This window comes from Pectinophora gossypiella, chromosome 8 (assembly GCF_024362695.1).
Source record: "Pectinophora gossypiella chromosome 8, ilPecGoss1.1, whole genome shotgun sequence".
In the NCBI taxonomy this organism is placed as follows: domain Eukaryota; kingdom Metazoa; phylum Arthropoda; class Insecta; order Lepidoptera; family Gelechiidae; genus Pectinophora; species Pectinophora gossypiella.
The window spans coordinates 6,632,546-6,648,249 of NC_065411.1; the positions used below are offsets into that span (position 1 = coordinate 6,632,546).

At 35.5% G+C, this 15,704-nt stretch overlaps 1 protein-coding gene across 1 annotated transcript in view; it reads right to left on the reverse strand.

The window, feature by feature from the left end:
• The window catches only part of LOC126368984 (globin), a 168,125-nt gene that overhangs the window by 35,114 nt on the left and 117,307 nt on the right, over positions 1-15,704 (reverse strand). The window lies entirely within an intron of this gene.

A 15,704-nucleotide genomic window follows, 5' to 3' on the forward strand; every position in this document is an offset into this window, starting at 1 on the left:
ATCTAAACTCAAGTTAGCAATTATTTTGTGTGTGATGTTTTTACAACTGTCTTTGGAAAAACCTTGCAACACAATGGGGGTGGGTAGCAAAACATTTTGTAGACAATGTTTGTTTACTAATGCTTCCGATATTAATGAACAGCTACTCCCGGTATCAATAAACGCTTCACTGTCAAACTGTTCGTTTAAAGATATTTTCTTTAGAAACTTTTTTCGCGAATCCGAAAAAGAAGTTATAAATTTAGTTTCTTCTTTGGTGTCAGGTTTCTCCAAATTCTTTTTGTGAAAACAAACCGTTTCTGAATGACCTCTTTTCCCGCAGAAATTGCACTTATTAGACTCACAATTAGCTCGTTTGTGATTACCACCACATATATAACACTTGATTTGTTTACGATTGACTTGACTTGTGTCTTGACCGAATGGAACCGACCGCGAAGCCGCGACTGAGTTGGTACTACTACTTGTCAGACTATATGACGTACTTGTTTGAGGTATAGAATTTTGTGTTTGCTGAACGGGTTTAGTTTGACTATCACGTACACTAGTGTTCAATTGTTTTATAGTTTTGGATTTATAAACACGTCCGTGCAAAAAACTGGCAAGATTATCACACGATACGAAATTACTCGCTTCGATCGAAGCTCCTATGCCGTTATCCCCAATATTGCCGACTATTATCGAAATAATATCCAGTTCAGAAAAATTCAACGACAACCGGTCGATTTTACACTTTTGGTCGAAATAAAATTCGTACAGGGATTGGTTTTCGGATGGTTTTTTCTCGATAATTTCCTTTAAAAGGTCAAACATATTACGATGAATTTGGAAACTCCTATAGATTTTTCGTTTCCAATCACGCCATTTCCACGAAGGCCAGCCCACTTCGGTACGCAGCAACGATTCGTACCAGACCCTGGCGGAACCTTTCAACTTGTTCAATGCTTGATAGCGTGTCATTTCGTCGGACCAATCGAAGGTAGAAGCGTACGATTGAATAATACTAAGCCATGCATTCACGTCATCTTTCAAGGGTTCAAACTCCGGAATAATACTGTTTAAAGTAAACGAGTTAGCACTCACGTTACCGGTATCAGCTCTACGTGATACCTTTGACTTCCTTCTTGGCGGTGGAGGTGACGGAGTCCGAGCCCCACGCCCACTGGAGCCGCTGCTGGTCGTACTACTCGAGCTACTAGAGCTAGAGCTCGAGCGTGGTCTTTTCCGGGATTTTTTTCCTTTATTATGCTTACTATGTTTACCCATTGTGTAAGCGAGGATTCGAAACACTTCTGATGTAAACAACTATTGTAATATTCAGTAAGAAAACAGTATAATTTGGACTTCTTTTATTTATTAATCTAATATTACACAAAAGACACAGCTCAAGTCCAGTTCAGTCGGAAAAATAGGAGGCCGCCGGCCAGTGTCGCCCAGTTTTATAACCTCGGAACGTCACCCGGCCCCTCCATTTTTCTAGTCATTCATTCGTCGTTCCATAGATGGCGCTAATCGACTAATCAACATCGGGGTTGCCAACATAAGTAATAACGGGTTCTTACCGCGCTTAAACCACTCCAATCTCATCAGTTATCCCGTGATCATGGCACTTGCAACAGTGTCGAAATGTCTCATATCCCTGGTTTAAACGCGGTAAGATCTCGTTATTATGTGTTTTAATTAAGAATCAATCGAGCGACAGGTAAGCGCTGAAAAAGGGAAAACATCGCCCAAGCTGGCGGGGTCGGTATCAGACAAACCTCGGCATTGATAGGTTGTTTGTTTTCCGTTGATGATATTCCTTTCGATTTTAATAATATCATTACCAAGTTGAAAGGTATATTAGCAATCTCATTATTACGACGTATTAGCATTTTGTTTTTCGAGAAGCTATTACGCGATATTTTTGTTGATCATTTTTCCGAATACGTCTCGTAATAAAATAAGACAAACATACTTTCGTAATATTTTGACAAACAAACGAGTCATCGTGCATGTTAAGTAGTGTAAGGAGGTCAGGGAGTCGGATTCGCATTACAAATAATAATTATTATCATGTTTATTAAAAAAATATTTTATGGAACAGAATATACAATACTTACTAGGGAATACAATCCCGATTCAAGATCGTAAATTCGAGATCCCGAAAAGTTTGTGATCTCGTCTAGTTCAGAAAAAAATGTAAACTTACGATAGCTGCAAACTGCTTGAATGTGATAGTGAGGTTAATTAAAACAAAAGAAGTTTTTTTTTTTAAAGAAAACATAAACCTTTTTTACAAGGAGATTCGCTCAATCCCGTCAATCTTGAATCAGATCTCGTCATATTATGCTTCGAGATTGATCTCGAAAAATTGGACGAGATCTTGCGAGATCGGCATTGCGTTCCTTAATATCTATGTAATACGACACTGTTGCAAGTGCTATTATCACGGGATTACTAAAGAAAGAAGACCTTTTTATTAGACACAAAAAGTACATAAACAAATACATTCCATTCATTTAGAATACTTAGTTTTATTATTATTGTTTTTATGATTTTGGTTTGCTTTTCTTTTTGTTTTTGATATTTTTTTTATTTATTTTTGTCTGTGTACTTATTGATTTCCGTGTGGTTTCTGTCCTGTGTTAAATGTAATGTACCTGTCTGTCTGTGTCTGTGATGTCCGGAAGTAATAAATGTTTCTTTCTTTCTTTTTCTTTCTTTCTTTCATTCAACTACAATAAGGGCCTCTCCAGGCTACGGTCCCCAACAATAATAATAGATGGCGCTGTAATGATTTTCCTCCGTTTATATTTATAAGTACTCAACAAAATTTATGTGGAAGTTTGTAATGGCCTTCCAATTTATATAAGTACTTTAGTTTTTGTAATACTATTAAGACGCTGTAAATTTCCCAAATAAATAAAAAAAAACATAAATGTGAAATGAGAGCCAAGTTCAATATTATGGTATAACTATGCCTTGGTTGTTGACTTCAACGACAAAAGAAGTGACATCTAAAGGGTGCCAAGTTCAATGGTCAGTGCTACAATTTATTCATAACAACAAAATATATAATTTGTTGTAACTTAAGATAATACCTATAGCCTAAAGTCTAACTTGGCTAGTTTTCATATTGTGAAATAGTTTTTGAATTATGAGGGGGTCAAAAGTGGCTCCGAATGGTTCGTGTAATATTACACACGGTGCTGTTCGCTAGTTCTGTTACTTGTATTTGGCTTAAAACGTTCCCGCGTGATTATATAATGTATTATAAGTATATAAACAAATTTAAAAGCACTCAAATTATTATTATTATTATGAAACTGGAAGAGATGCAAATAACTCAAACACCTGGCTTTCGACACTGCACTCTCCATTGTTTTGGAATTAACTACCTACTTACCTATTACAAAGTCACATTGTAGGTACGTGACTTTACCACGTGCACACGAAGTTTCAAAACTGAAGCATTTCTAGCGTTTAATTGCACAGAACATAGTACCTAAAGTCGATTTACAGCACTTTAGACGAATTTAGCTCAGAGTATTATAGGGACGTGTAAAATCTCCTTCGTATCGATACTCACCTTGCCCGAAAATAATTCTTTAAGTATTTCAAATAAATTCCTTATTAAAAATAAGTAAAAAATATTGTATTCTTCTAAATTATTATATGACATTAATATTGTGATTTTTTTTGAGAATTTCAACCAGTGTTTTTACTGAATTTGAATAAAAACTATTTCATAAGTTCATAAACATTTAATACTGATAAATATTTGAAAAAAGATTTAACTACTTTTGTAAAAAGTTTTTTTAATGCTTAGTTTTCAAGATGTGAATAAAATATATACGATTTATAAATGTTTAAAGAATAGTTTTAATTTGTTACTTATCTCAGTTTGTTGAGCAATTTTGTGTTTAAGGTTTTGGAATGCAGATTTGTAGCGTTCCAACCTTAAAATATGAATACCTACCTAAGTACTTACCTGTTTGACCTGCAAGAATGCTGAATTATCATCGACAAAACAAGGCTCTGAATGTAATCCTTCTCTTTCGTTTAGGTACTTAATTTAACATCACACAATTGTATTGTTCGTACGAAAACAATTTGAAATTCGTTAGTAAACTTTGTAATTATTAAACATATGTGCAGCCCCCTAAAGAGTTTGACCAGGCAATTTAGTATAGATAATGATCTACTAATGACCTATTGTCCGGACCATGCGCGCGCGCATCGAGTGACAATCGCATTGATAATGATAACTACTAAACAGGCGCGGATCAAGTTATAAATTTTCAGGCACCACAACGCACTACACTTGTTTACTTATATAAAAAGATAAATTAATTCATCGTAATTCTTAACCCTTGAAAATAGAATAAACAATAATGCTATGCATAGATGGGACATTCTCCATCCCGCCCCTATATGAGATTGGAGCGAAATTAATTTACCTCACCCCCCGATGGCGGCCACTTTAGTCTTTTTTAAGCCGGGAGTAAGGGAACAACGGGCGTAGATAATCGCTACACTCACGGATTGCGGCAACTCAAAGAACGAGTTTTTGCACGGAGTGTTTGGGCTGTGCTTTTCTTACCTCCCAGTCCACTCTTATCTCTTTCTCCATTGTCTCTCTCTCTCTAACCGCTTTCTCTTCTCTACTCTTATTGTCTTGTTTGTGTCTTTTCGTTCTAAACTTTTTGTTTTTGTTGTTAGGTCAATAAATACACCTCCTATTTTAATGCTCTTATACTTGATGCACAGATGGGACAGCTACTCAGTTTTATTAATTTTATTATAGCTGTTACTGCTAATAGCTTGAATATTAATATCTTCGAAGAGATTTACGTGCATTCGTGCCGAGAAATCTGCTAATAGAGGGCTTTATGGCACCAAACTCGTAAGTGTATGAAGTTCCGCTTATGCCGGTCTTCCCCACGTTGACTTATTATTACAGAGTGGTGTATGTTTTGTTGAAGGTAGTTCTCAGATCATTTCGTCACCGTCAATTAGGGTACCATAACTACGTCCTCCCCCTAAATTCGTTCCTGATACCATCATCATTATGATTGTCATGTTTGTATAACGAAGAGTCGTTGACTTCAATGCTCTCCTACGATTTAAAAATATTTTATGTTTAATTACCAGAAAAAAATGACATGTAAGTATGTCAACTTGCTGTATACTTAACTGCCAACATGAAAATATGATTGTTGTTTGTTTGGTATTCCCCGAAGGGCAAGGCACAGGGAACTATGCCTATACAGCCATGACTTATGTATTTTTTTCTTGATGATGATTAATGAAATGATGAAAGGTGATGACAATGAATGATGAAACCTACGCCTCCACTCTCGGAGCAGACTCCTACTCCGAACCGCAAATAAATTAACTCAAAAGTCCGCATAAACTTTCGAGTTATGAAGCGGCTTTTTGGCACGAAGCGAAAATAGATAGGTATACTTTGTTTATTGAATATTCCGATATAATAACACTGTCGCGATTGTTTTCCGACTAACTTAATGCGATCATTAACCACAAAACACCACTTCGTATTAATTATTTAGATTATTCAATGAAGAAAGCAAGAGCGGAAACGGGACGGCCCGTTTCCGTTCCCGCCAAAAATCTTGAAAATATGATGTATTCCAATTTCCGATCCGTCAGCCCGTGTTGCTCTATGGTTTCGCTAACCTTAGTATTTTAATGTTGATTCTTTATTAAGTACTTACATACTTACCTATTTTGTAAAATAACGTCGTTTTGATGTTTGTCCCACTCATAAAATTTTGAATATAATGAATTACGTACAGTAGTTGTAGGCAGATGAGACATTCGTTATGTAAAAAATGTTGATTCAAAGTGTAGCTATGAATAAAGAGATCTGATGAACTATTAAGATCCGCAGTGACTCTCATCATAATCATCAGCCGTACGACGCCGACTGCTGGGCATAGGCCTCCCACAAGGATCTCCACGACGATCGGTCCCGCGCTGCCCTCATCCATCGGCTTCCCGCGACCTTCACCAGATCGTCGGTCCACCTTGTAGCGGGCCTACCCATTGAGCGTCGTCCGACACGTGGTCGCCATTCCAGAACCCTTCCGCCCCAGCGGCCATCGGTTCTCCTCGCTATGTCGCAGTGACTCTACATAATTATATTCTTCCTAAGATGGATATTTTTACATATATTGATATCGAATTTATGAGTTTGTGTCATAGATATTTGGATCATAGATTATTGATGGCGGTTTCCAGGATATTATATGTGCCCGGTTAATGGCAATAGGCTCGCCTCCTGTTATATGGGACTTAAACAAAGCTGACGAAGAGTGGGTGTGTAAAGTATACACACCTTCGCTTACCGCTTCGGGGACACAGGCGTGATACTATGTATGTTATACTATGTATGTTATACTAGTTATGTAATAGATATTCGAGTTCCACACGAGTTGCTATAGTAGATATGAGCTTAGTATTCTGAGGACAATACCTAATGTTAGGTAGCTTCGGTGTTACGGCGAGCGAATACTAATCCTTGCACGTACCTTCTACAGCACATTAATAACGGCCCTCTACTCGCATTCAATGGTAAACGGTTATCGTATTAGTTCCATTAGTCTATGATTATATTCGAATCATGGTATAAGAAGACCAGGTATGCTTAAAACTGACAGCTAGCATTTTCAAGGTTAGTCCAGCTGACGTCATCCGAGCTTGCGTTGCCCTTTTGTAAAAAATAAATTTTTAAATTGACTTTTGTGATAATACTACTGCTCTCAGGTGGGGAGGTGCTCGTCGTAATCAAACAATTCCGCAATTCTCTTGAATAATGTTATATTTTCATCAACAATGTTAACTCTTCAACTCTTCATAACAGATTACCGCAACCGAACAAAATTCCACGTCACCGCCTTTTCAAAAAAGCGGGAAAGCGTTCCCGTTCGAAAAAGAAGAAATCAAAATAAAAACAAATGAAATAATATGCCAGTTACAAATTAAAAATAATAAAGTCGTGACACAGATTCACGACTTTATTCCGTCTGTTATTAAGTTATATAATCTAATAATAATTAATTAATTAAATAAACATTACGAACCCTAACACTTTGCAAGGAAATTTTGTACTTTTAATAAAAGGTTTACGTACAGTTTTAATGATTTTTGTATACGTGACAAATAATAGTAATTAATACATTAGTCACTAATTCTCTTAATTTTCATTATTAAAATTCGCGTCCATGGAATGTTGGAGATACTAGATGGTAACAATTATGTCATCAATGGGCTAGCAATGGCGGCTTGTCATAGGATTGAGCATACCTGGTCTTCTTATACCATGTTTCGAATAACGTAGTCAACCTACCTAATTATTTATTTCAAATGTTATACAAAAATTTACATACAATAAGTTCACACTGGCCCCGATTCCTGGAGACACCGTCTAATTTTATTTTAAGTTATATCTGTCATTTTCATATCCGTCGAAAAGGAAAGGGACGGATGATTCACAGCTCTTAATTTTAGGAAGAATGAGTAAATGAACGTGTCGGATTATTGCAAAGACCTTGTATAGAATAGACGGATAATATTTTAGAGTGACGATCAAACTATCACAGCTCTCTTTCTTCCCTATGGCAACAATCTCTGTGGAAAAAAGAAACAAACATAGACAAACACCGCTGTCTAGAACGTCAGTGTTTACCGTTTTGAGATGTTGTGGTAGTCAGCTGGATACCAAACCTGCCGTTAGTTTTTTGGTGTTTTGGGACATTATTTTAACTTTTTATATAAACAATCTGTGAAATAGTTATTCATTATGAACCATGGCTTGCGTAGCTATGGGTTGTGAGAGTAGAATGGGTGTTATAATGGAGAACGATCAAACAATGTCTCACCATGGGTAAGTTATCGACCACATAATACATGTTTGTGTGCAAGAAATACATTACCTGGTCTGGTTTTTGTAAAGTTTATTGAGCCCTAAACACGATGCAGACGCATATTTTCAGCAAAGCCGTCACATTTGTACAAATAATTGATTTCACATTTTACGTTAATCAGCTTTGACAGATTATGTACCCAAAGTATTATAAGTAGTGTTGTCCTTTGATATCGATAACATAATATTATGTTTGAATGTAACATCTACATGTTGCGTTATTCTATTCACGTTTAATTTATTTTTCGACCTGTTTCCGATTTGGATGAAGATTACATAAAGATATTGTATTTTCCAGATTTCCTAAATATCCTAATTTACGAAACAAGAAATTAAGAAACAATTAGATTCAGACCATGAAACGAGATAATTCTCTCTTCTGAAGGACGCCTTCTCCTTATTTAAGCCTGTGCTAATTACATTTCGATGTATCTTGCTTTCTATCGAGCAGGATACCAAACAAAAATATTACATAGAGATGCAGTACCAACAATATTCACTCACATATCTCACATAAGGTGAGTTTAAGTTTAGTTATAAGTTTATAGATAAATTTGCAGCTATTTCGTTTTTGTATTCTACATTAGCATGGAAAAAATATTTCAATACAATACAAATATTCTCTATTGCACAAAATAATTAGTATGAATAACTATTTTGGTAATTACCTGTGATTATTCCTTCTATAAATAATTAGTATGAATAACTATTTTTGTAATTACCTGTGATTATTCCTTCTATGTGCAATGTGTAAACATGCAATGCTTGTGTATTTGTGTGCTCCACGTTAATATGTGCCATTCTTGCAGGTAAAGTTATAACGACCAGAGCCGACACTATACACTTCTAAAGAAAGTGAACAAGAGGAAATATTTTTTTTTATCACCAAAAGTCGGAATTGTTCAGTGCTTCGTAGTCATTGTATTCTAACTATATTGAATAAAAATCTTATAAAGAAGTATTTGCTTTTATTCTTTAATCGCATTGAGATAATCCCCGAAATATACTAGAAGGTCGTCTACTTCTTGTATCGAGAGCCGATTCGATTTCCGGTCAAGTCAATGAAAAACGTGTATTTAATTTTTATAAAAGGGTAGGTATGTGATTTATAGCAACCAAAGGGTGGCCGCAATGTCGTATTTAAATGATACTATAGTATATGTGGACTAGATGGACCGTCCTCGACCTCCTCGGCCATAACACCTTGCGAAATGACATAGATTCAAAAATGATAAATTGACCTTTAACAAGTTTGTCCATGATAATTACGTTGAATAAGTGGTTCTGAATCTGTCACCGCAACGTACGGTTCTTCTTAGGTATCTTTCTATCAGGGTACAAATAGGTATCGTTTTAACTAATTTACTTGTGGTTCTACCCACCCAGGTATGGATACTAGGTCGTTATTTCTGTATTTAATTAATCATTCAATTTGTAATGTATATTTTTTTAGATCTTGGACTAACATGAAATATTTAGCCAATAATAATGTCGATAAAGACATGGAACGGCACTAGTGGTTCTGATACAAAAACATATACTATAGGTACGTTTCTATAACAAACCCGCTACACGAGTACAAAAGACGTTACGACGATAGTATATTTATCTCTTTTTAACTTATGACGGCTCACATGAGTGCGAAAGACAAAACCTATGTTTTTCTTTCGTCTTAAATATGCTCCGTCTATTCTATACAAGGTCTTTGGATTATTGACTGATGTAAAATTTTTAGACGGTTGGTTTAGATTTGTGCTTAAAATTGACGTGTGTTCCATAAATTTTATGCTTGTCGATTACCCGTCCCTTTCCTTTTCGGCGGATAAGAAAATGACAGATATAACTTAAAATAAAATTAGATGGTATTTACAGGAATTAGCACCACTATTGTGTTAGGCCGATCGCTCGCTTGTCAGCTGAAGATGATTTTGGTTTTGGCACCTTAATAAAATTATTGTTTTTTTTTACCTAAGTAGATGTAAATTATAATAATGCTGATTCCGATTGCTGATTGGTGATTGCTGATCGTATATTAATGCTAATTCCTGTACACACCATCTAATTTTATTTTAAGTTATACCTGTCATTTTCTTAGCAGTTGATTTTTCAACTGCCCTCAACAAAATCGACAGGTATAAAATTTATGGACTAGACGTCAATTTCCTTTAGGTAGAAATTTAAAAACCCTTCCAAAATTTTATATTGGACAATAACTCGCAGAATTAAGTTGACAGCACACATCAAACGGGTTGCATTGCTTATGAGCAAGATGCGTATTTTACTCGCCCGGGTTATTCATTAATTTTAAAATTAACAGTTCACAATCATCCGTCTCTTTCCTTTGCGGTGGATAAGAAAATGACGGGTAGGTATTAACTGAAAATAAAATTAGGATGTAGGTACCTATCTGCTGGAATCGGGGCCATAGATGAACTCGTCAAATATGTATACATGCATACATACTATATAACACACATACCTATTAACGTGTTTTAATTATACATACATACATACATACATAAACTCACGCCCGTAATCCCTAATTGGGTGGGCAGAGCCACAAGTAATCAAAGACAACTTGCAGCCACTGTTGATACGAAGTCCAAAGATGGATATGATGAACCTTATGGTGATAAGGGATCAGCCTATCGCCCATAACATTAGCCATACATACTCTCGCGAAATATAAAGTAACATGTAGGTACATACGTAGGTACCTATATAGATATAAGTAGGTATAATGCAATTCCAGCAATATTACATACATACACTACATTACGGGTCAAATGGATAAACTCGTTTATATGAAGTTGGTTTAAAAAGTCTTGTACGATATCGGCAAGTGATAACGAATATAAAAATAATAAACTGTTATTCAAAATTAAATACCTACCTAACTTTGACTAAATAGGTAGGTACCTACTTAGAGGGTTTACAATATCTATCACGACAATAATACGATAGTAATTTAATCACGCCTATTTCCCACCGGGGGACGCAGAGACAATTGAATTCCATATGCTTCGGTAAGTTCGTTTTTACATACCTACTTACTTTGTTTTTTCCCCATTCATCAATCATATATAAATAGGTATTTATATAAAATATATAATATTAAATGTAGATAGGTATGTACCAACTTATCTATGAATAACATATATAAATGTATTCACCAAAATCAGTCTCGACGTAGGTTGGTATTTGATTGAATCAATTGAATCACAGATTACAATCTATTTGTCGAACACCTAATATTAAATGCACGACAAATAGGTAGCTAAGTACTTGAATGAGCATGCCTAATAAATATTTCAACACCTCTAAGTCAATCTTTTACATAAACATATTTTGTATTTTTTTCCACGTGACTTTGGCTTGGCTCTTATGGCATTAAGTACTTGGCCGGACATATAGGGTGCGCCGAACGCTCTCGCCTGGATATAAACATCCTATACATATACGTACCTACTTTTTAACTTATATGATAAGGGAATCGGGATGAAAAGCGTGATCATTCCAAGCTTTGGGTCGTGTACTAGATTCAAGATAAATTCTGAAATCCTGATTACTAAGTAAAGACAGATCTAACACAAACGAAAAACTTTTTTTCTATTTAACTTATTTATGAATTAGAATAAGTCCGACATTTTATCACGTTTTTCTTTGACGTTACAGTCTGTTTCTTTATTCAAATACCATACTAATTTCGTGTTGTGATGTTTAGTAAAAAGTACCTAACTGATTTGACTAGAAACTAGCCTATTTGTTGAGTACCCCACTTGAGATACATAGTTTATAAGTCTGTACTTAGTCGTGAGCTTATAATAATATTATGATATAAACACTGAAGTATATTTGACTATTAACCACATGCATTGAATAATTAGCCTATAAATAAATAAGTAGGTACCTACCTAAATACCTACATCAATTTGATTGTTTACGGATGCTCACTAGAATTCAAAAGATATGCCTACCTACTGACTGATTTACAATGCTTATTTGCATAAAGCCAAAATTTATACGCAGACGCAAGGTTAGATGTAGATTGGTATTGTCAATACGTTAATAAATCAAGTTTATCAAGTACCTACTTAGGTACCCAATAAGTCGTTGTATATCTGTATTATTAAGTCGCAGATGGCTTTTGACTCGAACCGCTGAAAAGGTCGGCTAGCGAAAATATTACCTAGCTTTAGTTTGGGGATTGAAATGCCTTGATAACCTTTCACGTAAGGGGCGTCCATAAAGAGGTGATCAGGGTGGAGAGGAGTCGAACTGAATGAATCTACCCCACGTGAGACACAGGTTACGTAACCCACGTAAACATAATGTACTTTACCTATTTTCTTTCCGAAGCCATCACGTTAAAATTGCGAGATAATTCTTATTTCAATAAGTAAGTATGTGACGATTTGATTTCTTTTGTTTTATTCCTGGAATAAAAGAATGGAAGATGCCGTATTTTAATTTGCAATTAACTTCTACTGCGCATTCGTGGGACACTCCTTTGTGAGTTTAAGAATGTGTACGCCAAAGAAATCACTATAGCTCCTCAATTGTTAGCCAAGAACGGAAATATAAGTAATTTACAATGAAAATACGCATTTAGCAAAATCTCACGTGAGATTAGGATTCTCACTTAGGGTGGAGGGGGTAGTAAAATCATCACAATCGCCTTGCCTATTTTATGGTCGGCCCCTAAGCTCTAAATGGTGCATGACGGCATTTAGGTTCTTACATACTTACCTACCTATTTAGTACTTACTTGCCTACCAGGCAACGCCAAGCTAGAGTGATGTTAGAGAAGTTAGGCGTAGACTAGATAGTGAAGTCCAGTACCTAGCTTTCCAGTTCAACTCAAATAATGTGAACCAGCATTTGAATGTGCCTATTCCAGTAAACGTATTCCAGAATAGTCATTAGGTAGATATTTCTGGTTCACAGTCACATTATTCCAGTAACATTAGATAGTACTTAATTAAAAGTGAGTCCGTTTAACTGCAGATTCGTCGACGTTACCTAATTACATCGTGCTCGGGAGATGGGGTGATTTGCAAATGACAATGGGCACTTTTGTATGAAACTTGGTCCAAGAACCTCCACTGATGAGACTTATATGTAATGAAAGCTTATGCTTTCCCTATGATTCTGGTAAAGTTCTATCAGATTCTGTCCCGGGGTTCTTTTTTTACGGCCATGTTTGTCCTGGCTAAAAATGTGATAAAATACAGTGGGAGCTAAAATCGACTCAAGATTTGTTGCTGGATAACTAAGTCTACATAAATAATTATGTATCATATTGTATATCATTTTAAAGAGGATCTTTTCCAGAATCCGAAACATAAAAAAAAACAAAAAAAATCTTTTTGTAAGCGAATTATAGTCAATTTATATCTGCAGCGCCATTGTTTCTCGGTAGCTAAGTTCAAGTTTCATGCCTTTTACCCCTTCCAAAAGTATCTTACCGATTTTTTTTATATTGCTTCCGGAATTTGATCTGAGTGATAATAACAAGAAAAATAAATAGACACCTCTCCGATAGAGACCGCCTAAGCTATTGCCTATTGCAAGAAATCGTCATCATTAGCAAGTCATTACGGTATTGCATATAAGCTTATCAGCAACTTGGAACTTGGTCCAAGAACCTCCACTGGTGAGACTTGCATGTAATGATAGCTTATACTTGTCCTATGATTCTGGCAAAGTTCTATCAAACTCTGTCCTAGGGTTTTTTTTACGGCCATGTTTGTCCTGAGTGTACAGTAGTGGACTGCAAAATCACCTCAGGATTTGATGTCGAAAAACTATTTAACTAAGTCTATATACATAATTATATTATATATCATAATGTATATCAATTTTAAAGGGGAAGGTTATCAGAATCAGAAACACAAATAAAAAAAATGCATTATGTAAACGACCTTTAGCCAACAGACTCACGTCCGTAGCACCATTTTTCTCAGCAGCTACGTACGAGTTTCGCGCCTTCCAATCTTTCCAAAGGAGCCCAATCATTTTTTCCTTCTTCTGATATTGCATTCTTAACCTGACAAGTGACAACAAAGAAAAAAAAAATAAGAAGAAATAAAATAGATACCATTCCTGTAGAGGCCGCGTAAGCTATGTACCTATTGCAAGATAACGTACTCAAAGGCTAGTCATTATAATCCAACAGACGTAACATGATTAGAATGCGGCGGGACGGAAATGTAGTACATCGCCTTATGCGAAAGAGACAAAATATGTGTCTCTTTAACACTAACAGTATACAGCTTAGTACGAGAGAAAGAGAAACAAGAAATAAGTCATTCTAATCAAGATGCAATACAATGACTCTATTGTATACAAAAGAAACACATTTATTAAACAAGTTCAGGCAATAACTGGTGCAAAAGGCGGCTTTATTGCCAAGGTAGCAATTACTACCAGGCAACCTTACGTTTACGATACGTTTGTTGTACCATTCGGCATTGTTTATAAGACAAGATATAAGCCTGGATTAATAAAACAAGATTGTGGTGAAAGAAAACATACTACATTTGCGTCCTCCCGCATTCTAATCATGTTACGTCTGTTGGATTATAATGACTAGCCTTTGAGTACGTTATCTTGCAATAGGTCCATAGCTTACGCGGCCTCTATCGGAATGGTATCTATTTTATTTCTTGTTGTTGTCACTTGTCAGGTTAAGAATGCAATATCAGAAGAAGGAAAAAATGATTGGGCTTCTTTGGAAAGTTGGAAGGCGCGAAACTCGTACGTAGCTGCTGAAAAAAATGGTGCTACGGACGTGAGTTGGCTAAAAGTTGTTTACATACTTAATGCATTTTTTTATTTGTGTTTCTGATTCTGATAACCTTCCCCTTTAAAATTGATATACATTATGATATATAATATAATTATGTATATAGACTTAGTTAAATAGTGAATGATAAGCTTATAATATGCAATACCGTAATGACTTGCTAATGATAACGATTTCTTGCAATAGGCAATAGCTTAGGCGGTCTCTATCGGAGAGGTGTCTATTTATTTTTCTTGTTATTATCACTCAGATCAAATTCCGGAAGCAATATAAAAAAAATCGGTAAGATACTTTTGGAAGGTGTAAAAGGCATGAAACTTGAACTTAGCTACCGAGAAACAATGGCGCTGCAGATGCAAATTGACTATAATTCGCTTACATAAAGACATTTTTTGTTTTTTTTTTATGTTTCGGATTCTGGAAAAGATCCTCTTTAAAATGATATACAATATGATACATAATTATTTATGTAGACTTAGTTATCCAGCAACAAATCTTGAGCCGATTTTAGCTCTCACTGTATTTTATCACATTTTTAGCCAGGACAAACATGGCCGTAAAAAAAGAACCCCGGGACAGAATCTGATAGAACTTTACCAGAATCATAGAGAAAGCATAAGCTTTCATTACATATAAGTCTCATCAGTGGAGGTTCTTGGACCAGATTCGCCCATTCTCCTTTAAAAGTAACGCACGATTTTCGTTTATCCCTGAGTTCAACGTACTTCCAGTGTAATATATACTAGACTTGGAAAGAGTAAATATTATGGACCATGCTTACGAGTTTCTACTATAGAATATTTATTACAGCATGCTTATTGAAATGCGTATTTTGAACATTTTTAATCCATACACCATGGATATCATACTTACGTTTACGTATCCGAACGCCAGCGAAATATTCATGTCAGAGTTGCTAGATTACTACGTTTTCGGCTGAGAATGCCGAAAACTTAGGATTAGTTA